At 40.7% G+C, this 25,615-nt stretch overlaps 1 protein-coding gene across 1 annotated transcript in view; it reads left to right on the top strand.

Annotated features, from left to right (window-relative positions):
• The first annotated feature begins 2,010 nt into the window (after positions 1-2,010).
• The window catches only part of thsd7ba (thrombospondin, type I, domain containing 7Ba), a 531,947-nt gene continuing 508,342 nt past the window's right edge, over positions 2,011-25,615 (top strand). The window contains 1 exon segment of the mRNA XM_061918320.1: positions 2,011-2,137. The gene's annotated coding sequence lies outside the window, so the exon portion shown is untranslated.

The raw sequence follows: 25,615 nt of genomic DNA, 5'->3' as shown, positions 1-25,615 counted from the left end.
TATATGTTGAATTTTATACACTAATTTTTTTACACATTTTTATTCACAGATTTTTTTACACTGAATTTTTATACACTTTATTTTTTTACACTGAATTTTTATACATTGAATTTTGTTAAACTTATTTTTTTACACATCATTTTGTACAGTGAATGATTTTACACATCATTCTTTTTACACTGAATTTTTATACACTGATTTTTTTGCAACAATTTTTTTTTGTGGATTTTTTTACTTTGAATTTTTTTACACTGAATTTTCATGCACTGAAATTCATACACTGCATTTTTTGCACTGAATTTTTATACACTTAATTTTTAAATATATAATTTTTATTTACCTAATTTTTATACACTTAATTTTTACATATATAATTTTTATTTACCTAATTTTTTACACTGAATTTGTATACACTGATTTTTTTACACTGAATTTTTACACATTTAATTTTTTTACTCTGAATTTTTTGCACTGATTTCTTTTACAGTTAATTTGTACACACTTAATCTTTACACATTGAATTTTTATACACTGAATTTTTTTACACTGAATTTTTATACACTGAATTTTTATACATTGACTTTTCCACACAGAATTTTCATACACTGATTTTTTTACACTGAATTTTCATACACTGCTTTTTTACACATTTAATTTTTGATACACTAAATTTTTATTACAGTGAATTTTTATACACCACATTTTTATACACTGATTTTTTTACACTGAATTAAAAAAAAAATAAACTGAATTTTTGTACACTGAATTTTATGCACGGAATTTTTATACCATGAATTTTTTTACTTTTATTTTTTAAACATTGTATTTTTATACACTGAATTTTATACACAGCTCTTTTTACACTGAATTTTTCTACTTTAAAATTTTTAAACTTAATTTTTATATACTGACTTTTATACACTCCTTTTTTAATACATTTAATTTTTAATACACTGAATTTTTCGACAGTGAATTTTTATACACTGATTTTTTTACACAGAATTTTTATACATTACATTTTTTTAAACGGAATTTTCGTACACTGATTTTTTTGCACTGAATTTTTTTACACTTAATTTTCATACATGGAATTTTGAAATACGGAATTTGTTTTACACTCAATTTTTATACATTTAATTATTTTAAACTGAATTTTTACACACTGATTTTTTTGCCATAATTTTTTTTACAGTGAAATTTTCATACACTGTTTTTTGTATTCATTTAAATTTTAACACGCTGAAAATTTTAACAGGGATTTTTTTCTACACTGAACTTTTTTACACATCATTTTTATATACACTGATTTTTTTTTTTACACTGAATTTTTGTAGATTGAATTTTTTTAAACAGTTTTTTTTAAGACTGAATTTTAAAACAGCATTTTTATACACTGAATTTGAAAACACTGAATTTTTTTCCGATGAAATTCTCAGCATCATTTAATGGGAAAAAAAATTCAATTCACAAAATTCCAACGCAAAAAATTCAATGTCAACAAAAAAAGCTCTCGTTATAAAGACACCAAGGAACCTCCACAGCAAGCCCCTTTGGAGATAAAGTGCAACCAAAAGCTGGTGAGGTGTCTCCAGGGGGGGGGGGGGACGTTGCACGAAACACGAACCCTGCAACAACCACCAACGACGACTGCGGTTTGCACCGGGGAGAACTTGACAGAGTAAAGAGAACCGCAGACGGGAGGGGGTGAGCAAGATATTCCTTGCATAAAGTGTGTGAGGGTGTTAGCACAAACACCAAAGGGAGAGAGGGTGTGTTCACTCCAAGACCGCCAGGATGGCTTCTTAGGAAATCATTCCTCTTAGCCAATGGTTTTATAGGATGCCACTGTGCTGAGTGGCGGCGCCTCCCAGAGCCGACGCACCCCCCCGTCAGTTGAAGGCAGCCTCACCGCTGTCACTGCTCCACTCTCTCCTATGCTTCCCGTCTTGTTGCCCACAGACTCTTTCTCTCCCCCTCGCCAGCTTCTCTCTCTCTCTCTTTCTCTCTCTCCCCCCCATTCCCCTCGCATCCTCTCCAGCCTCCTCCTCCCGGACTCCGTCCCACTTGCAGAGATGTGATCTGTTACAAACCGCAGCAGCAGCAAGCAAGCAAGCAAGCAGCATCGCCGAGATCCCAGGTAAGACCTTCCGTGATTTATTCACTTGGCGCCGAGGTGCCGCAACACCGGGGAGCTCGTCGCTCGCAGGCTGCCGGGCGCAAATTGATCCGTCTGTGCCGGCGCCGCGCCGTTTGCGCTGTGATGAATTTGATTTTGAGCGCTGAGGGACGGAGCGAGGGGGAAGTTGTTTTATACCTGTTAGCGGAGCGTCCGAGCGTGGCTTACTGGAGTGTGACCATGGCTGTTTTGTGTGAAGGCGGAGGAAAGAAGGGGTTTGTGCAGAAAGAAGCCAGGACTCAAGCGCAGGTGTTCCAGGATTCTTTGGTACGACCTGGAAATTGCTGCCCCGCTGTGTCGGTCCCAAAGTTATGCATGAAGGGGATGACCGGAATGGGGCTTTAACGAACCGGACATGTTCCAAACAGGTGGACACACGTGCGGAGACGGAAGGACGGCGATTGTAATTCAGAACATTAACTTCCCGTCTGAGGAAGGGGGATGATTGGATGATTAGGAGTACACAGTTATGCGACACGGGAAAAGGTCACGGCGTTGCTGTCGGTTGGTGTTTGTCGCGTTCGCAATTCAATGTGCATTGAATTTCTCAGGAATTTGAAGGATTTGGTCGACTTTAATGTTTGACAATCAATTATATACAAATGTTGAGATTTGATTTGAGAATGGTCTTGTGATGAACGGGAATACAAAAAGTATGCAGTGGTGTAACAAAATTTTTTTGTGATCAATTCACCTGTGCATCGGTTGGGGACATCTCTGCGCTGCTGACCCGTCTCCGCTCGGGATGGCCCCCTGCTGGCCCCACTATGGACTGGACTCTCACATCCAGGATCCTTTCAATCCAGTACAGAAGTTGTTTTATACCTGTTAGCGGAGCGTCCGAGCGTGGCTTACTGGAGTGTGACCATGGCTGTTTTGTGTGAAGGCGGAGGAAAGAAGGGGTATGTGCAGAAAGAAGCCGGACTCAAGCGCAGGTGTTCCAGTATTCTTTCAATCCGGTACAGCACGGAGCGCTTTGGTACGACCTGGAAATTGCTGCCCTGCTGTGTCGGTCCCAAAGTTATGCATGAAGGGGATGACCGGAATGGGGCTTTAAAGAACCGGAAAGGTTCCAAACAGGTGGACACACGTGCGGAGACGGAAGGACGGCGATTGTAATTCAGCGCGCACGGAACATTAACTTCCCGTCTGAGGAAGAGGGATGATTGGATGATTAGGAGTACACAGTTATGCGACACGGGAAAAGGTCACGGCGTTGCTGTCGGCTGGTGTTTGTCGCGTTCACAATTCAATGTGCATTGAATTTCTCAGGAATTTGAAGGATTTGGTCGACTTTAATGTTTGACATAATCAATTATATACAAATGTTGAGATTTGATTTGAGAAAGGTCTTGTGATGAACGGGAATAGAAAAAGTATGCAGTGGTGTAACAAAATGTATTTGTGATCAATTCGCCTGTGCATCGGTTGGGAACATCTCTGCGCTGCTGACCCGTCTCTGCTCGGGATGGTCCCCTGCTGGCCCCACTGTGGACTGGACTCTCACATCCAGGATCCTTTCAATCCGGTACAGAAGTTGTTTTATACCTGTTAGCGGAGCGTCCGAGCGTGGCTTACTGGAGTGTGACCCTGGCTATTTTGCGTGAAGGTGGAGGAAAGAAGGGGTATGTGCAGAAAGAAGCCGGACTCAAGCGCAGGTGTTCCAGGATTCTTTCAATCCGGTACAGCACGGAACGCTTTGGTACGACCTGGAAATTGCTGCCCCGCTGTGTCGGTCCCAAAGTTATGCATGAAGGGGATGACCGGAATGGGGCTTTAAAGAAGCGGAAAGGTTCCAAACAGGTGGACACACGTGCGGAGACGGAGGGACGACGATTGTAATTCAGAACATTAACTTCCCGTCTGAGGAAGGGGGATGATTGGATGATTAGGAGTACACAGTTATGCAACACGGGAAAAGGTCACGGCGTTGCTGTCGGTTGGTGTTTGTCGCGTTCACAATTCAATGTGCATTGAATTTCTCAGGAATTTTAAGGATTTGGTCGACTTTAATGTTTGACAATCAATTATATACAAATGTTGAAATTTGATTTGAGAATTGTCTCGTGATGAACGGGAATACAAAACGTATGTAGTGGTGTAACAAAATTTTTTTGTGATCAATTCGCCTGTGCATCGGTTGGGGACATCTCTGCGCTGCTGACCCGTCTCCGCTCGGGGTGGTCCCCTGCTGGCCCCACTATGGACTCGACTCTCACATCCAGGATCCTTTCAATCCGGTACAGAAGTTGTTTTATACCTGTTAGCGGAGCGTCCGAGCGTGGCTTACTGGAGTGTGACCATGGCTGTTTTGTGTGAAGGTGGAGGAAAGAAGGGGTATGTGCAGAAAGAAGCCGGACTCAAGCGCAGGTGTTCCAGGATTCTTTCAAACCGGTACAGCACAGAACGCTTTGGTACGACCTGGAAATTGCTGCCCCGCTGTGTCGGTCCCAAAGTTATGCATGAAGGGGATGACCGGAATGGGGCTTTAAAGAACCGAAAAGGTTCCAAACAGGTGGACACACGTGCGGAGACGGAAGGACGGTGATTGTAATTCAGAACATTAACTTCCCGCCCGAGGAAGGGGGATGATTGGATGATTAGGAGTACACAGTTATGCGACACGGGAAAAGGTCATGGCGTTGCTGTCGGCTGGTGTTTGTCGCGTTCACAATTCAATGTGCATTGAATTCCTCAAGAATTTGAAGGATTTGGTCGACTTTAATGTTTGACATAATCAATTATATAGAAATGTTGAGATTTGATTTGAGAATGGTCTTGTGATGAATGGGAATACAAAAAGTATGCAGTGGTGTAACAAAATGTATTTGTGATCAATTCGCCTGTGCATCAGTTGGGGACATCTCTGCGCTGCTGACCCCTCTCCGCTCGGGATGGTCCCCTGCTGGCCCCATTATGGACTGGACTCTCACATCCAGGATCCTTTCAATCCGGTACAGCACGGAGCACTTTGGTACGACCTGGAAATTGCTGCCCCGCTGTGTCGGTCCCAAAGTTATGTTGTTTTATACCTGTTAGCGGAGCGTCCGAGCGTGGCTTACGGAGTGTGACCATGGCTGTTTTTTGTGAAGGCGGAGGAAAGAAGGGGTATGTGCAGAAAGAAGCCGGACTCAAGCGCAGGTGTTCCAGGATTCTTTCAATCCGGTACAGCACGGAGCGCTTTGGTACGACCTGGAAATTGCTGCCCCGCTGTGTCGGTCCCAAAGTTATGCATGAAGGGGATGACCGGAATGGGGCTTTAAAGAACCGGAAAGGTTCCAAACAGGTGGACACACGTGCGGAGACGGAAGGACGGCGATTGTAATTCAAAACATTAACTTCCCCTCTGAGGAAGGGGGATGATTGGATGATTAGGAGTACATAGTTATGCGACACGGGAAAAGGTCACGGCGTTGCTGTCGGTTGGTGTTTGTCGCGTTCACAATTCAATGTGCATTGAATTTCTCAGGAATTTGAAGGATTTGGTCGACTTTAATGTTTGACATAATCAATTATATACAAATGTTGAAATTTGATCTGAGAATGGTCTTGTGATGAACGGGAATACAAAAAGTATGCAATTGTGTAACAACATTTTTTTGTGATCAATTTGCCTATGCATCGGTTGGGGACCTCTCTGCGCTGCTGACCCGTCTCCGCTCGGGATGGTCCCCTGCTTGCCCCACTATGGACTGGACTCTCACATCCAGGATCCTTTCAATCCGGTACAGCACGGAGCACTTTGGTACGACCTGGAAATTGCTGCCCCGCTGTGTCGGTCAAAAGTTATGCATGAAGGGGATGACCAGAATGGGGGTTTAAAGAACCGGAAAGGTTCCAAACAGGTGGTAAGGACAGTAGAGCGTGGAAACACGTGCAGTGACGGAAGGATGGCGATTGTAATTCAGCGCGCATGGAACATTAACTTCCCGTCTGAGGAAGGGGGATGATTGGATAATTAGGAGTACACAGTTATGCGACACGGGAAAAGGTCACGACGTTGCTGTCGGTTGGAGTTTGTCGCGTTCACCCGCATTAACAATTCAATGTGCATTGAATTTCTCAGGAAATTGAAGGATTTGGTTGACTTTAATGTTCGACATATGCGACGACGAGTGACCACTGTGTATTCGGCGATTGTTCCAATTTCCGAAAAGAAGAAAAACACACGTCAGAACCAGTGCCCAAGTAGCATTGTTCATCTTTTGTTGGGACGAACGTACGGATTTAAATTGGACCAAGGGCTAAAAGACTTTAAAATCCTTTTGAAGCAATCATCCATCAATTTATTTTTCTTCCGCCAAGTCGCCAGCTTATGACGTGGCCAACACAGACAGATAGACAACACCCAGACTCACACATGAGGGATCAATTTAGTGTTGCCAATCAACATATCCCCAAGTGCGTGTCTTTGGAGGTGGGGGGGTTAGGGTTAGAGCAGATGGAGTAACCCGGAGGGAACCCATGGGGAGAACATGCAAACTCCACTCAGAAAGATCAAACCCCCGCCCCCACACGCACTGACCGCTTTACCACCGTGCTGCCCTTGAAGCAATCAATTATATACAAATGTTGAGAATTGATTTGAGAATTGTTTTGTGATGAACGGGAATACAAAAAGTATGTAGTGGTGTAACAAAATTTATTTGTGATCAATTCGCCTGTGCATCGGTTGGGGAAATCTCTGCGCTGCTGACGCTCGGGATGGTCTCCTACTAGCCCCACTATGGACTGGACTCTCACTATTATGTTAGATCCACTATGGACTGGACTCTCACTATTATGTTAGCTCCATTATGGACTGGACTCTCACTATTATTTTAGATCCACTATGGACTGGACTCTCACTATTATGTTAGATCCACTATGGACTGCAGTCTCACTATTATGTTAGATCCACTATTGACTGGACTCTCACTATTATCTTAGATCGACTTTGGACTGGACTCTCACTATTATCTTAGATCCACTATGGACTGGACTCCCACTATTATGTTAGATCCACTATGGACTGGACTTTCACACTATTATGTCAGACAAACTCGTTGTCCATTGCATCCGGTTTACCCTAAGGGGGTTGGGGTACCCACATTTGCGGTCTTCGCCAAGGTTTCTCATAGTCATTCTCATTGAGTTATTCCTTGCCCTTATGTGGGTGCATAGACTGCGGATGCCGTTGTGGCTTGTGCAGCCCTTTGAGACACTTGTGATTTAAGGCTGTATAAATAAACATTGATTGATTCCATTTCAGACTACGTATATATATATATATATATATATATATATATATATATATATATATATATATATATAAATCCTCTCTTTATTCGTCAATTTTTTTAGATGTCTGAGTAAATTAAACTTTTTGTAATTTCTTGACACATGAACAAATGCGGACTTCTCTGCGGGCTGGAACGCCTCCGATCTGGGACTTGAATGTGCATCGCCATGGGCTCGATAACGGATCTGTAAACTCTGTTTTTTTTTTTCCGGTACCCTGAAAAGTAGCCGAACGCAAGACTCACATTAGGTCTCATAAGTAATACAGAGCCAGTTCTTATATTTCTTTCATGACGGACTTAACGGCGCTCTCCCTGGATCCGCGGGGGAGAAATAGCTTTGTGATGTGGAACGACTGGTTGATGTGGTTCACTCGCCAATGGCACTCAGAGCCCAACTTCCACGGTGTTGGTAGGGCTGTGTTTGCATAACATTTCTGAGAAGGCTTGAGCGGAGCGTACTACGACTATCGATGCTGTCATCCAATCAGGAGTTGTCCACCATCCCCAGAATTTTCGGATACCTACCACCCTCGTCACCATACTTGCCAACCTTGAGACCTCCGATTTCAAGGGGTGGTGGGCGTGGTCGGGGATGAGGCGGGGGGCGTGTTTAAGAGGGGAGGAGTATATTTACAGCTAGAAATAAGAGAAATACTTGACTTTCAGTGAATTCTAGCTATATATATATATTTTTTTCCTATATATATATATATACACATAAATAAAATACTTGAATTTCAGTGTTCATTTATTTACACATTTACACACACATAACACTCATCTACCCATTGTTGAGTTAAGGGTTGAATTGTCCATCCTTGTTTTTCCAACCATGTGCATCAATCAATCAATCAATCAATGTTTACTTATATAGCCCCAAATCACTAGTGTCTCAAAGGGTTGCACAAACCACTACGACATCCTCGGTAGGCCCACATAAGGGCAAAGAAAACTCACACCCAGTGGGACATCGGTGACAATAATGACCCAGTGGGACGTCGGTGACAATGATGACTATGAGAACCTTGGAGAGGAGGAAAGCAATGGATGTCGAGCGGGTCCAACATGATACTGTGAAAGTTCAATCCATAATGGATCCAACACAGTCGCGAGAGTCCAGTCCAAAGCGGATCCAACACAGCAGCGAGAGTCCCGTTCACAGCGGAGCCAGCAGGAAACTATCCCAAGCGGAGGCGGATCAGCAGCGCAGAGATGTCCCCAGCCGATACACAGGCAAGCAGTACATTTATGCATGTACAGTAGATGGCAGTATTATCCTGTTTAGGAGTGTCACGACATTGCTGTTTATGGCAGACGAACTGCTTTACGGTGGAGGAAAACGCACTGCTGTTGTTGTGTGTTGTTAGTACCGTGCTGGGAGGACGTTAATGAAACTGCCTGTCATGCCTGTAAATCAGGTTTATGTTTGTTCATGTTCTGTTTTGTTTTTGGACTCTTGCTTCACATTTTGCACTTCCTGGTTTTGTTTGTTTCCATGCCAACCCCGATCCTCAGCCTCTCACACTCACCCGACCCATGCTGTTCAAACCTTCACGTCCTCGTCCACAGTTCCATGCCGTGTAAGTTTTTGTATTCATGCCATTGTGCTAGTTTTGTTTTGTTTGTATATAGTCATGCCATTGTGCTGTTTTGTTTTAAGTATAGTATAGATTTTTATCCGCCTCAGAGCGCGTCCTCGGTTTGCCTTTTTGTAGTTTGTTTGTTTATTTAATAAATATCATGCCTGACTAGTCCCGCATCATCCTTGCATCGAGGAAGCACAAACATCCACAGTCCCTGCTTGACACTGCCTAACAATAAACCCACATGATAAACCAAGAACTCGCCCTTGATCACGTCATTGGGCAGACATTCTGTTTATATTGTTGGAAAGCGGACGTGAAAACAGGCTGTCGACACCTCACTCAGGTCCGCATGGAGCTGGAGGGCGCGTGGCCTCCATCTCTGCCTGAATTTCAGGAGGAAATTTGTCCCGGGAGGTTTTCGGGAGAGGCGTTGAATTTCGGGAGTCTCGGGGAAAATCCGGGAGGGTTGACAAGTATCCTCGTCACGTTCCCGCGTTGGCGACGTATCGGAAAACTGCCAAACGCGATAAATAAAACTATTCACTCTTTAGAAAAGGAGCTGGCTCAGCAACGTGCCCGACCCCGTCCTTGTCATTAAACCCGGCAGTCAGCCGGAGACCCGGAAAAATATCTCCGCGTTTTGAGGAAATGAGAGCTGGGGAAGCTAGCCGCCTGTTCAGTCCACTGTGGGTTCTCTGGCTGACAGCTCCACTCTGTCTTTTTTTTCCTACTTCTCCCGGCTTGGTGGTGAGCCGCCCCAGGTGTGACAGCCAGCCGGGGTAATGGGGGGACATTTGACGGATGCATATTTCCAACCTTGAATGCTTGGTGTAAAGAAGATAGACGGCATAGATTCTGGGGGACGCGGGGGGGACAAACTGTTAGGCTGTGAATCACTCCAATGAGGAGCCCGCCTTGCAGCTCGATTGATCTCCGACGTGAATCTCGCAGCCCTTCAACGTTTACTAATTGCATCCCACCCTGATTATTGATTGAAATATGAGAGTTGTGTGTGTGTGGGGCACTCCTGGAGGCCGGGAGTTGAATTAACGTTGTCATTGTCAGGCATGTTTATAGGATGTGTGTGTGGGTGCTGCAGCTTCCCGGCTTGGTACACAAGCATCAAAGTAGTTGTGTACAGGAGAGACTCGATTTAGGAAATCAATGAAGAGTTTGCATATTGAAGCAGATGTTTCCGTAAGAAAACAATGTTGACAAAAATGGGTTCCAGCCTTGAAAAAAATTCCATATTTCTGTGCAGGTTTGTAGACTTTCTAAACAATGTGAGGCACTATGTGTGTATGTAAATGTATTTTTATCTGTATGTATATGTGTATGTGTGTGTATATATATATATATATCCATCCATCCATCTTCTTCCGCTTATCCGAGGTCGGGTCGCGGGGGCAGCAGACTAAGCAGGGAAGCCCAGACTTCCCTTTCCCCAGCCACTTCGTCTAGCTCTTCCCGGGGGATCCCGAGGCGTTCCCAGGCCAGCCGGGAGACATAGTCTTCCCAACGTGTCCTGGGTCTTCCCCGTGGCCTCCTACCGGTTGGACGTGCCCTAAACACCTCCCTAGGGAGGCGTTCGGGTGGCATCCTGACCAGATGCCCGAACCACCTCATCTGGCTCCTCTCGATGTGGAGGAGCAGCGGCTTTACTTTGAGTTCCTCCCGGATGGCAGAGCTTCTCACCCTATCTCTAAGGGAGAGACCCGCCACACGGCGGAGGAAACTCATTTCGGCCGCTTGTACCCGTGATCTTATCCTTTCGGTCATGACCCAAAGCTCATGACCATAGGTGAGGATGGGAACGTAGATCGACCGGTAAATTGAGAGCTTTGCCTTCCGGCTCAGCTCCTTCTTCACCACAATGGATTGGTACAACGTCCGCATTACTGAAGACGCCGCACCGATCCGCCTGTCGATCTCACGATCCACTCTTCCCCCACTCGTGAACAAGACTCCTAGGTACTTGAACTCCTCCAATTGGGGCAGGGTCTCCTCCCCAACCCAGAGATGGCATTCCACCCTTTTCCGGGCGAGAACCATGAACTCGGACTTGGAGGTGCTGATTCTCATTCCGGTCGCTTCACACTCAGCTGCAAACCGATCCAGTGAGAGCTGAAGATCCTGGTCAGATGAAGCCATCAGGACCACATCATCTGCAAAAAGCAGAGACCTTATCCTGCGGTCACAAAACCGGAACCCCTCAACGCCTTGACTGAGCCTAGAAATTCTGTCCATAAAAGTTATGAACAGAATCGGTGACAAAGGACAGTCTTGGCGGAGTCCAACCCTCACTGGAAATGTGTTCGACTTACTGCCGGCAATGCGGACCAATAAGACAGTCCGATACCCCATACTCTCTGAGCACTCCCCACAGGACTTCCCGAAGGACACGGTCGAATGCCTTCTCCAAGTCCACAAAGCACATGTAGACTGGTTGGGCAAACTCCCATGCACCCTCAAGGACCCTGCCGAGAGTATAGAGCTGGTCCACAGTTCCACGACCAGGACGAAAACCACACTGTATACATATATACATATATATATATATATATATATGTGTATATGTATACATATATATATATATATATATATATATATATATATGTAGGTGTGGGAAAAATCACAAGACTACTTCATCTCTACAGAACTGTTTCATGAGGGGTTCCCTCAATCATCAGGAGATTTTATTGGTTTATATAGGGCACAGAGTGGGTGGGTACAGGCAGGCGTAGGGGCGTGGTGATTGGCTAATGTGTTACCTAGGAGGTGTTTCCGTCTGTGGCGGCATGTTGAAATGATTTCACTGCGCTTGTTGAGGGATGATAGATCTGGATGATATATAATAAACAGTTTCTCTCTTAAGCATAGGTTGCATCTTTTATTATCTTTTATGTTGCTTCGTTTTCAGAAAACGAAACAACATCATCTGGTACAACCCGCCATTCAGCAAAAACGTCGCAACCAATATCGGCCACAAGTTCCTCACTCTGATCGACAAACACGTCCCCAAAGGCAACACCCTAAGAAAAATATTCAACAAGAACAACATTAAATTGAGCTACAGCTTTATGAATAACATACAACAAATAATTTCAAACCACAACAAAGCAATTGCAAAAGGACTGCCCACCCCCAGACTAAACGACTCTGAAACCAATAAGGAATGTAACTCTCGCAAGAAACCTGATTGCCCTCTCAACGGAGGGTGCTTACAGACATCAGTCGTTTACCAAGCAAAGGTAACACGCAAGGACATTAACACATCCGACACGTACGTAGGATTAACCGAAGGAGCGTTCAAAACAAGATGGAATGATCACAACGCCTCCTTTAGAAACCAGACTTTGCGGAATTCTACAGAACTCAGCAAACACTTTTGGAACCTCAAAGACAATAATGTTGAATATTCAATCACATGGCAAATTCTTGCATCCAGCACACCTTACAACAGTGGTAATAAAAGATGCAACCTATGCTTAAAAGAGAAACTGTTTATTATATATCATCCAGATCTAGCATCCCTCAACAAGCGCAGTGAAATCATTTCAACATGCCGCCACAGACGGAAACACCTCCTAGGTAACACATGAGCCAATCACCACACCCCTACACCTGCTTGTACCCACCCACTCTGTGCCCTATATGAACCATTGTATGTGAATGCTTCCATTAAAATCTCCTGATGATTGAGGGAACCCCTCATGAAACAGTTCTGTAGAGATGAAGTAGTCTTGTGATTTCTCCCCACACATACATATTGCGCTCTACCACGGTATCGAGCACTATTCTCTGGATAATCCAATCAAGATATATATATATATATATATATATATATATATATATATATATACATATAAATGTTTATATATACATATATATATACTTCGGGTGTTACCATTTACACTGCAAAAAGTCAGTGTTCAAAAACAAGAAAAAAAAATACAAAAATGAGGGGTATTTTACTTGAACTAAGCAAAATTATCTGCCAATAGAACAAGAACATTTGGCTAGTCAAGACTTTCCAAAACAAGTAAAATTAGCTAACTTCAATGAACCCCAAAATACCTTAAAATAAGTATATTCTCACTAATAACAAGTGTACTACTACAGTATACGAGTACTTATTTTCTATTGATACATTGAAAATAAAATGGCAATCTATTTGGCTGTCATCTGTTTTAATATGAGAAACAATTGTGTCAAAGTCATGATTTGGTTTTACCTTCGTAAAATAAGAAATTATTTCTTTAAAAAGTAGTTTTATACTTGTGAGTGTTGATGACACAGATTTGCAACATTTGATATTCTAGTTTCAAGCATGTTTTACTCAATATAGGTCATCAAATCTCAGCTACAAGCTGTAATATCTTATTGACATCATTTAGGACCTAAACACTTAAAACAAGTATAAAATCTTATGTCAAGTCCCGGGATGCCCAAAATGTCCATAACACACCCAGCCGAGTCCCATGGGGAGGGGGGGATGAAAGTTGGAAAAGTCTGCAAAAGTCCCAAAAATGTTCAAAATACCTACACAGGTTCGAGTCCCACAAGTTCTGCCGCCGGCCGGGATGCCCAAAATGTCCAAAACGTGCCCAGCAAAGTCCCACGGAGATGTGGGGAGAAAAGTGAGAAAAGTGGGTGAAATGTTCAAAAGTCCCACCCGGGTTCGAGTGTGCACTCAAACTCAAACTCGAACCCGGTTGGGACTCGAACCTTGGTAGGTATTTAGAAAATTTCGGGGGACTTTTGCCGACTTTTCAAATTTTTCCCCCCTACTTCCCGTGGGACTTTGCTGGGTGCGTTTTGGAAATTTTTTGTGAAATAAGAAATTCTTCCTTTAAAAAGTAGTTTTATACTTGTGAGTGTTGATGACACAGCTTTGCAACATTTGATATTCTAGTTTCAAGCATGTTTTACTCAATATACTGTAGGTCATCAAATCTCAGCTACAAGCTGTAATATCTTACTGGGATCATTTAGGACCTAAACACTTAAAACATGTATAAAATCTTATGTATGGTCCCGCAAGTCCCGGGATGCCCAAAATGTCCATAACACACCCAGCCGAGTCCCATGGGAAGGAGGGATGAAAGTTGGAAAAGTCTGCAAAAGTCCCAAAAAATTTCAAAATATCTACACAGGTTCGAGTCCCACAAGTTCCGTCGCCGGCCGGGATGCCCAGACTGTCCAAAACATGCCCAGCAAAGTCCCACGGAGATGTGGGGAGAAAAGTGAGAAAAGTGGGGGAAATGTTCAAAAGTCCCACCCGGGTTCGAGTGTGCACTCAAACTCAAACTCGAACCCGGTTGGGACTCGAACCTTAGTAGGTATTTTGAAAATTTTGGGGGACTTTTGCCGACTCTTCAAATTTTTCCCCCCTACTTCCCGTGGGACTTTGCTGGGTGCGTTTTGGAAATTGTTTGTGAAATAAGAAATTCTTCCTTTAAAAAGTAGTTTTATACTTGTGAGTGTTGTTGACACAGCTTTGCAACGTTTGATATTCTAGTTTCAAGCATGTTTTACTCAATATAGGTCATCAAATCTCAGCTACAAGCTGTAATATCTTACTGAGATCATTTAGGACCTGAACACTTAAAACATGTATAAAATCTTATGTATGGTCCCGCAAGTCCCGGGATGCCCAAAATGTCCATAACACACCCAGCCGAGTCCCATGGGAAGGAGGGATGAAAGTTGGAAAAGTCTGCAAAAGTCCCCAAAATTTTCAAAATATCTACACAGGTTCGAGTCCCACAAGTTCCGTCGCCGGCCGGGATGCCCAGACTGTCCAAAACATGCCCAGCAAAGTCCCACGGAGATGTGGGGAGAAAAGTGAGAAAAGTGGGTGAAATGTTCAAAAGTCCCACCCGGGTTCGAGTGTGCACTCAAACTCAAACTCGAACCCAGTTGGGACTCGAACCTTGGTAGGTATTTTGAAAATTTTGGGGGACTTTTGCCGACTTTTGTAATTTTTCCCACCTACTTCCTGTGGGACTTTGCTGGGTGCGTTTTGGACATTTTTTGTATCCCGGGATTTGTGTGGCCGGCGGCGAGACTCATGGGACTGGAACCCGGGGAGGTATTTTGGACACAATTAGGACTTTTGAACATTTTGGCCGCCTTTTCCCCCTCTTCTTCCCCGCCTTCCTGTGCACCATTGCTGGGTGTGTTTTGGACACTTGGACAAAAATAGTTTCAAGCATATTTTACTCAAAATAGGTCATAAAATGTCAGAAACAAGCTGTAGTATCTTACTGAGATCATTTAGGAGCAAAACCCTTAAAACAAGTAAAACAGTCTAACATAAAATCTGCTCAGTGAGAAGAATTATCTTACCAGACAGAAAATAAGCAAATATCACCCTTATTTGAGATATTTCATCTTACTTAGATTTCAGTTTTTGCAGTGTAGTGGTCAATTGTACAGAATATTAGATTAGATTAGATTAGATAGTACTTTATTTATTCCGTCAGGAGAGTTCCTTCAGGAAAATTACAATTTTCAGCACAATCCCATTCAAGATCAGACAAACATTACAGGGAGACAGAACAGGATCGCTGACGGGTCTGCCGGCTTCCAGCGCCCCTTACAAAAAAGATGACATACAGGTAAACAAGGGGGGGGGGGGGGGGGGGGAAGAATAGAAAAGAAGATTAAAATAAAATAAAAAAAACATTGGTCTTAGCCTGGGCCCTGTAGTGGGGGTGCAGACTGAGGCCAAGGGGAAAAAAAATGTATTTATATATATATATATATATATATATGTACTGTGCTGTGCAATCTACCTATACAAGTTTTAATCAATCAATCAAAAACCGACAATCGATCGGAATGCCCACAATGAATGTGCTGCCGGGCACAAAATGGCCGCCATGCAGGCACACTATTGATGGATGAAGGGTCCGTACATTGGGATTCCACCATAGTATCCATGTTGGAGATACGGCAAATAAGTGTAGCTCGGTCACCAGCCCATTTAAAAACAAAACAAACAAAAAAAACGTCCAAATATTCCCGCGTTCCCGGTTGTCCCGATCGATGAGACGGAGAAAAACATCCAATGCACGGGCGGCTGCCCAGAGTTGTGAGGAAATCAGGGAGAGCAGACGGAGCAATTGTGGGAAGAAATGAGGCGATTACGGACTGCAAGCCTCAATCATGATTTGGATGGGAAGAAATCTGAATGAAACTGAAAATTTGCTCAGCTCATTTTGTCGACGTTGTTCATCTTCAATACATTCTCACCTGCTTACAGCGGATTGTTGGCAATTATCTTCAAAGGGGGACTAGGATGATTTTCATCTACATTTAAAACACTTTCCAGTGGTCTAGATCAGTGGTTTCAGTCTGGTGTGCCGTGGGAGACGATTTAAATTCACCTAATTGGGTTCAAAACACATTTCCAGTGAGGGTTGGACTCCGCCAAGGCTGTCTTTTGTCACCGATTCTGTTCATAACTTTTATGGACAGAATTTCTGGCGCAGTCAAGGCGTTGAGGGGTTCCGGTTTGGTGACCGCGGGATTAGGTCTCTGCTTTTTGCAAATGATGTGGTCCTGATGGCTTCATCTGACCGGGATCTTCAGCTCTCGCTGGATCGGTTCGCAGCCGAGTGTGAAGCGACCGGAATGAGAATCAGCACCTCCAAGTCCGAGTCCATGGTTCTCGCCCGGAAAAGGGTGGAATGCCATCCCCGGGTTGGGGAGGAGACCCTGCTCCAAGTGGAGGAGTTCAAGTACCTAGGAGTCTTGTTCACGAGTGAGGGAAGAGTGGATCGTGAGATCGACAGGCGGATCGGTGCGGCGTCTTCAGTAATGCGGACGTTGTACCGATCTGTTGTGGTGAAGAAGGAGCTGAGCCGGAAGGCAAAGCTCTCAATTTACCGGTCGATCTACGTTGCCATCCTCACCTATGGTCATGAGCTTTGGGTCATGACCGAAAGGATACGATCACGGGTACAAGCGGCCGAAATGAGTTTGGGTCTCTCCCTTAGAGACAGGGTTAGAAGCTCTGCCATCCGGGAGGAACTCAAAGTAAAGCCGCTGCTCCTTCACATGGAGAGGAGCCAGATGAGGTGGTTCGGGCATCTGGTCAGGATGCCACCCGAACGCCTCCCTAGGGAGGTGTTTAGGGCACGTCCAACCGGTAGGAGGCCACGGGGAAGACCCAGGACACGTTGGGAAGACTATGTCTCCCGGCTGGCCTGGGAACGCCTTGGGATCCCCCGGGAAGAGCTAGACGAAGTGGCTGGGGAGAGGGAAGTCTGGGCTTCCCTGCTTAGGCTGCTGCCCCCGCGACCCGACCTCGGATAAGCGGAAGATGATGGATGGATGGATGGATGGGTTCAAAATATTTTTAGCAAACCGGTAATTATAGTCTGCAAAAGATGTGTTGTTGTTGAGTAACCGTGTAATACTCTTCCATATCAGTAGGTGGCAGCCAGTAGCTAATTGCTGTGTAGATGTCGGAAACAGCGGGAGGCAGGGTGCAGGTAAAAAGGTGTCTAATGCTTAAACCAAAAATAAACAAAAGAAGAGTACCCCTAATAAAAGGCATTGACGCTTAGAGAAGGCTTTGCAGAACAAAACTAAAACTGAACTGGCGACAAAGGAAACAAAAGCGGAATGCTGGACGACAGCAAAGACTTACTGTGGCGCAAAGACGGCGTCCACAATATACATCCCAACATGACATGACAATCAACAATGTCCCCATTAAGAAGGAAAAAAACAACCAATATATCGTTGGTTGCTAAAACAAAGTAGTTGCGGGTAATATCGCTCAAAGGAAGACAGGAAAATGCTCCAGGAAAATAGCAAAAAAAGGAGAAAAAGGCACCAAACTAAAACACTACACACAGGAAAACAGCAAAAAAGTCCAAATAGGTCAGGGTGTGATGTGACAGGTGGTGACAGTACACCTATTTTGAGACAAGAGCTATATTGATGCATGCTTGGTTATGCTTTAAAACAGGGGTCACCAACATTTTTGAAAGCAAGAGCTACTTCTTGGCTACTGATTCATGGGAAGGGCTACCAGTTTGATACACACTTAAATAAATTGGCACAAATAGCCAATTTGCTCAATTTACCTTTGATTCTATGTTATTATTAATAATTAATGATATTTATCTTTGTGGAAACTCTGATCATCTTAATGATTTCTCACAATAAATAAACAGTATATAGAAACAGATAAATATATATAAAAAAAGAAGGGTATTTCTGTCCGTCATTTTTTTTTTCCTTCCACGGAAGGTTTTTTTGTAGTGAATAAATGATGAAAAAAACACTTAAATGAACTGTTAAAAAGAGGAGAAAACACGAAAAAAAACAAAACATTTTGAAACATAGTTTCTTTTCAATTTCGACTCTTTTAAATTCAAAATTCAACCGAAAAAAAGAAGAGAAAAACTAGCTAATTTGAATCTTTCAGAAAAAATGTAAAAAATAATTTATGGAACATCCTGAGTAATTTTTCCTGATTAAGATGAATTTTAGAATTTTGATGACATGTTTTAAATATGTTAAAATCCAATCTGCACTTTGTTAGAATATATAACAAATTTGACCAAGCTATATTTCTAATAAAGAAGAAAAATTTCTTTTTTAAAGAAATGCAAAATACTTTGAAATAAGATTTAGATTAGATCCTACAGATTTTCTAGATTTGCCACTATATTTTTTTTCAATTTCAATCCCAATAAGTTTGAAGAAATATTTTAAAAATATTCTTCGACGAAAAAAACAGAAGTTAAAATGAATATCCATCCATCCATTTTCTACCGCTTATTCCCTTTTGGGGTCAGGGGGGTGCTGGCGCCTATCTCAGCTACAATCGGGCGGAAGGCGGGGTACACCTTGGACAAGTCGCCACCTCATCGCAGGGCCGCTAATAATTGAATTTAAATGTATTTATTATCCTTTACAATAAAATAAAAATAAATGTATTATTCCAGCGGGTGTGGCAGGAAGGCCAATTTAGCACAATGAGTCTTTTAGGTAACAAAGTAGCATTCATCCATCCATTTCCTACCGCGTGTCCTTCTCTGGGTTGCGGGGTGCCGCAGTCTATTCCAGCTGCATTCGAGCAGAAGGTGGTGTATACCCTGGGCAAGTCGCTAATAAATGCTACCAAGTTCTTTTTAGATTTGCTAAGAGGATTCGGTTCAATCTTTTCGCCAATTACCAAAGCATTAAAAATGTCAGTTCAATAACAGCGCAAGGACTTTTAAAACATTTTTTAGAGAGCTTCATAGGCAGAAAAGAGCGACTCGTATTGGCTCCGTTGTTAGTTGACTTTTGATACGATTTGGAATGAATCAAATGAGAAAGACGTACTCTGGGATTGTGGATGATAAGAAAGCATTCGAAAAAATGTAAAATTACCCTTTAAAAAACAATAAAACCTTTGAGCGCTTGCAGTTAGCTTTTGATGTTGTTCAGTACCATCCGATTTAATTGAAACTAGTACCAAATGCAGATAATTTATTAAGTTATTTTCAAATGGCAAACGACTGCCTTTGAACAAACCAAACATATCAACGGCTCACAAGGTTACACTTGAAATGGTCACGACATTTAAGTACTCGGGGATTCTTGCCGATGAAAAATTGTCGTTTAAATCTCACATAGAAAAACTGGTGTGTAAACTTCAAATCAAATTAGTCCGGTTTTTCCCTACGTTTGATTCTGACCACTTGTATGCTTTTCCTGGATTATGGAGACTTTATTTTTATGAATACGCCTGAAAATGAGGTGAAAAAACTGGATACTGTTATGTTTTATTACTGGTTGTGGCAACCTTGTCCACCATTGCACTTTATATGCAAAGGCAAACTGTCCGTCTTTGTCAGTCCGCAGATTTTCTCAATCAATGTTTTTGTTCTATTTATTAATCCCATTTTGCTTCGGCGCCCCCTTTAAATAACAGTAACACCTTTGAGCGTTTGCAGTCAGCTTTTGATGTTGTTCAGTACCATCCGATTTCATTGAAACTAGTACCAAATGCAGAGAATGTATTAAGTTATTTTCAAATGGCAAACGACTGCCACTGAACAATCCAAACATAGCAACGGCTCACAAGATTACACTTGAAATGGTCACGACATTTAAGTACTCGGGGATTGTTGCCGATGAAAAATTGTCGTTTAAATCTCACATAGAAAAACTAGTGTGTAAACTTCAAATCAAATTAGTCCTGTTTTTCCCTACAACGTTTGATTCCGACCACTTGTATGCCTTTCCTAGATTATTGAGACTTTAATTTTATGAATACGCCTGAAAATGAGGTGAAAAAACTGGATACTGTTATGTTTTATTACTGGTTGTGGCAACCTTGTCCACCATTGCACTTTATATGCAAAGGCAAACTGTCCGTCTTTGTCAGTCCACAGATTTTCTCGATCAATGTTTTTGTTCTATTTATACATCCCGTCTTGCTCTGGTTTCCACTAATTTATCTTCTTTTATGTGTAGAGACTACAGTTTGCGGTTAAAGGCCATTCTTGGTGTGTTGGTTCCAGGAATCAACACAAGTCTTGGTTAAAATGTTTTTTTTTTAATAAAAAAGCCTTTAGATTTGCTGCTCCATGGTGATAGAATAACTTACCAAAGGATTGGAGGGCAACTGAATTGATCACTTTGGGGGGATTTTCGGGCCATTTTAAAAGATCTAGAAGCTGTTTCTGTGATGAGGTGGACTTTGAGGCGGTTTGTTTTCCCGTGGTGCAAATCGAATGGACCGGACATGGCGTGAAGGTAAAGACATCTTTTAATTATACAATAAAAAGAAACAAAAAAAAGGCGCGCACAAGGCGGAGAACAAACTTGGCTATAAAAACAAAAACTTGCACTAAGGCATAAACCATGGACATAAACTAGAACTTGCACAATGGCAGAACTATGGACAACTAAAACGAAAACACTTCCTCTGACCGAGGAAATAGTATGAATGGACAGGACCGACTTTTTCTTACAAAGAATTAATGAAATTGGTTAATTTACATTTTAAATTTTTTCCAAGACTTAGTTATTTTTATTTTGTTTCATAGCGCTTCTCACCTTCTTAATCAAAGTTTCAGTTTTGTGCTCTTATTTTGTAATATCCGTTTTGAGGAAGATGTAGTGTGCAGCTGTTTTTAACTGCTCATCATTCCTTTACCATTCAGAGTGTATCTTAGATGCAATCCGATTTAGTTTTTCTGGTCTTTATTTTTGCGCTTTGTGTTTCATGTGTGGATGATTAAAGACATTTTTTCCCTGCACCTCGCCTCAGTCTCTGCGTCCTGGGGTCCAGTTCATGACATGTTTGGCCACATGGTGGGTTTATTTTGAAGTCGTACTTATCAAAAAAAAAAAATAAATAAAACATTAAAAAAAATCACAGAAGCAAAGTCACCAACGCATGGGATATGTTCCTCAATTAGGCGGAATCATAAGCGGGCAGTTTTGTCCGAGCAATGTTTGGTCGTATGATAACCCTGAAGAAATACAAAAAACGGGTGAAAATCTTCTCTGAAAAACAAATTATGCTAAAAGTGAGGCGTTGAAAAAAATAATTATTATATATTTTATTGACATGCAGCAAGGTTTCCCCTTTCATTCTATAAGGCAGACACATCGCCCCTCCCCCACACCACATTTTTTTTAATACCACAAACATATATATATATATATATATATATATATATATATATATATATATATACATATATATACATAGACTATCACAATACTATTCTGTAAATATATATTTATTTTAATACAAAATGTATATACATATATATATGTGTGTGTGTGTGTATATATATTTATGTAAATATATATAAATATTTTAATATGAATTTTAATATGTATATATATATATATATATATATATATATATATTTAATACAAAAATTGTGTGTTTGTACACATCCATCCATCCATTTTTCTACTGCTTATTCCCTTCGGGGTCGCGGGAGGCACCGGTGCCTATCCCAGCTACAATCGGGTGGAAGGCGGTATACACCCTGGGCAAATCGCCACCTCATCGCAGGGCCAAGTATGTATACAGTACATGTGTATATATATATATATATATATATATATATATATATATATATATATATATATATATATATATATATATATATATATATATATATATATATATAATACAAAAAATGTGTGTACGTATACATATATTTATACACATATATATATATATATATATATATATATATATATATATATTTCTTTTTTACTACAAAAATATGTGTATATATTTATATATATATAAATACATATATACTGTATATATATATATATATATATATATATAATACATATATATTTACATATAAATAATAATACAATAATAATAATAATACACAATAATAATAATAATATATATATATATATATATATATATATATATATATTTGTATATATATATTTATTTCTTTTTTTTACTACAAAAAATATGTGTATATATTTATATATATATAACTACATATATATTTATATATAAATAATAATAAAATAATAATAAACAATATTAATAATATATATATATATATAGATATATTTGTATATATATATATATATATATATATATATATATATATATAAAAAATAATAATAATAATAAACAATAATAATAATATATATATATATATATATATATAGATATATTTGTATATCTATATATATATATATATTTTTTTTTTGGTTCAATTGGCAAAAAATCGCGATGACACGCGCGACCCAGGGATCGTTAGATTTTACATAAATCAAGATTCGGTCCGTGCCCAAAAAAAAGTGCTGGATTTAGCACCCAGCCCTAATCTTAGTGGATCAGACACTTACTGTATGAGTCCAATGGAACACATTCTTCTGACTGCTGCTCAGCTGATGAACGGATTAACTCACACACACAACGACAACACTTTGAAAAGTCAGGTGAAAATAAAAATATACATCACTTTGTGGGTAGAAAATAATATTAACTTTCTGAGAAAAAGGTATTTAATATCTTATCGCCTTCTGGGGTCTTCACTGCCAGCGGAGGACACGGAGCCAAGGGAGGCCTTCTGTGTGTGTGTGTGTGTGTGTGTGTGTGTGTGTGTGTGGTGCAGGTAATTACATTCCCCACGTAGGCTGCTGGTTATATGAGCTCCTCATTCATATTCATATCTGGGAATTAAAGAAAAAGAGGCTGTGCTAAAGAAACAAAGACCAAGCATTACTTCTCCTATAATAATGTAAGAGTCATTGCGAAATATTAGCCTTTTAAAACTTAAATGCTTTAAGTAGTGCTTATAAACGTGCTCGGTGCTACTATCTATTCCCATTGATCTTTATTACCTTAAGGCTGCATTTTTTTTTTTTTTTGTCGTTTCCACGTCCACGCGGCGAGTCAAACTGAGTATTATTTAAAACAGGGGTCACCAACCTTTTTGAAAGCAAGAGCTACTTCTTGGGTACTGATTAATGCGAAGGGCTACCAGTTTGATACACACTTCAATAAATTGCCAGAAATAGCCAATTTGCTCAATTTACCTTTAAAAATAAATCTATATATATAAAAAAAATAGGTATTTCTGTCTGTCATTCCGTCGTAGATTTTTTTTCCTTTTACGGAAGGTTTTTTGGCCCTGCGATGAGGTGGCGACTTGTCCGGGTGTACCCCGCCTTCCGCCCGATTGTAGCTGAGATAGGCGCCAGCGCCCCCCGCGACCCCGAAAGGGAATAAGCGGTAGAAAATGGATGGATGGATAAATGATGAAAAAAACACTTAATTGTACGGTTTAAAAGAGGAAAAAACACGAAAAAATGAAAATGAAATCGCGAAACATAATGTATCCTCATTTTCGACTCATTAAAATTCAACCGAAAAAAAAGAAGAGAAAAACTAGCTAATTCGAATCTTTTTCAAAAAATAAAAAAAATTATTTATGGAACATCATTAGTAATTCAGCCCTGCGATGAGGTGGCGACTTGTCCAGGGTGTACTCCGCCTTCCGTTTGATTGTAGCTGAGATAGGCGCCAGGGCCCCCCCGCGAGAATAAGCGGTAAAAAATGGGAATAAGCGGTAAAAAATGGATGGATGGATTAGTAATTCTTCCTGATTAAGACTAATTTTAGAATTGTGACGACATGTTTTTGTCACGCCTACGGTTCATGTTTTGTTTTGCTCATGCTATGTTTAGTTTTTTGGACATTTAGTTCTGTTTCGCATTTCCTTGTCTTACCATGGCAACAGATTTAGTTTTTTGTCATGTCTGATCACGAGTTTTGTAAGTCCATATTACTCTGAGCATCCCCAAGCTTATCTGTTCTCAAAGCTAAGCAGTGTCTGGCCTGGTTAGTACTTGGATGGGAGACTGCCTAGGAATACCAGGTGCTTTTGACCCTTTGGTCTCTAAGTTCCTTTTTTTTTTCACTCCGTTTTGTTACCATGACAACCAATCAGTCCACCTGTCTTGTCTCACACCTGTTTTCACTTATCATGTTCATTATTTAAGCCACAGTTACCAGTTAGTCGGTCTGGCAACATCACCTCATTCACGCCCTCGATTGTCTGCTTCATGCCTTGCAATGCTGTCCATTTTGTCCACGTAAGTTTTTGTTATTTATGCCACTGTGCAAGTGTTTTGTTTCATGTTTGTAGTTTATAGCCTTTGTGCTAGTCTTTTGTTTCATAGCCCAGTTTTATGCACCGCCATTGTGCGCGCTTTTTGTTGGTTCCTGTTTTTAGTTTTAGTGTTAAAATAAAGATGTCTTTACCTTCACGCCATTTCCACTCCATTCGCTTTGCACCTCGGGAAAACAAACCAAAACCAAGTCCAAGCCTGACAGTTTTAAATAGGTTAAAATCCAATCTGCACTTTGTTAGAATATATAACAAATTGGACCAAGCTATGTTTCTAACAAAGACAAATCAATATTTCTTCTAAATTTTCCCCCAAATTTTTTTTAAAAGAAATTCAAAAGACTTTGAAATAAGATTTAAATTTGATTCTAAGGATTTTCTACATTTGCCAGAATATTTATTGGGAATTTTAATCATAAGTTTGAAGAAATATTTCAAAAATATTCCTCGTCGAAAAAACAGAAGCTAAAATGAAGAATTAAATTAAAATGTATTTATTATTCTTTACAATAAAAAATAATACATATACTTGAACATTGATTTAAATTGTCAGGAAAGAAGAGGAAGTAATTTAAAAGCTAAAAAGGTATATGTGTTTAAAAATCCAAAAATCCTTTTTAAGGTTGTATTTTTTCTCTAAAAATTTCTTTCTGAAAGTTATACAAAGCAAAGTAAAAAATAAATGAATTCATTTAAACAAGATAAGACCAAGTCTTTAAAATATTTTTTGGGATTTTCAAATTCTATTTGAGTTTTGTCTCTCTTAGAATCAAAAATGTTGAGCAAAGCGAGACTAGTTTGCTAGTAAATAAATAAAACACAAAAAATTAGAGGTAGCTCACTGGTAAGTGCTGCTATTTCCTACCTTTAATAAATAAATCTATATATATTGTATATATTAAAAAATGGGTATTTCTGTCT

This window comes from Nerophis ophidion, linkage group LG13, assembly GCF_033978795.1.
Source record: "Nerophis ophidion isolate RoL-2023_Sa linkage group LG13, RoL_Noph_v1.0, whole genome shotgun sequence".
NCBI lineage: Eukaryota > Metazoa > Chordata > Actinopteri > Syngnathiformes > Syngnathidae > Nerophis > Nerophis ophidion.
Note: the sequence above shows the minus strand (reverse complement) of the source record. Positions and strands in the feature narration are given on the sequence as shown.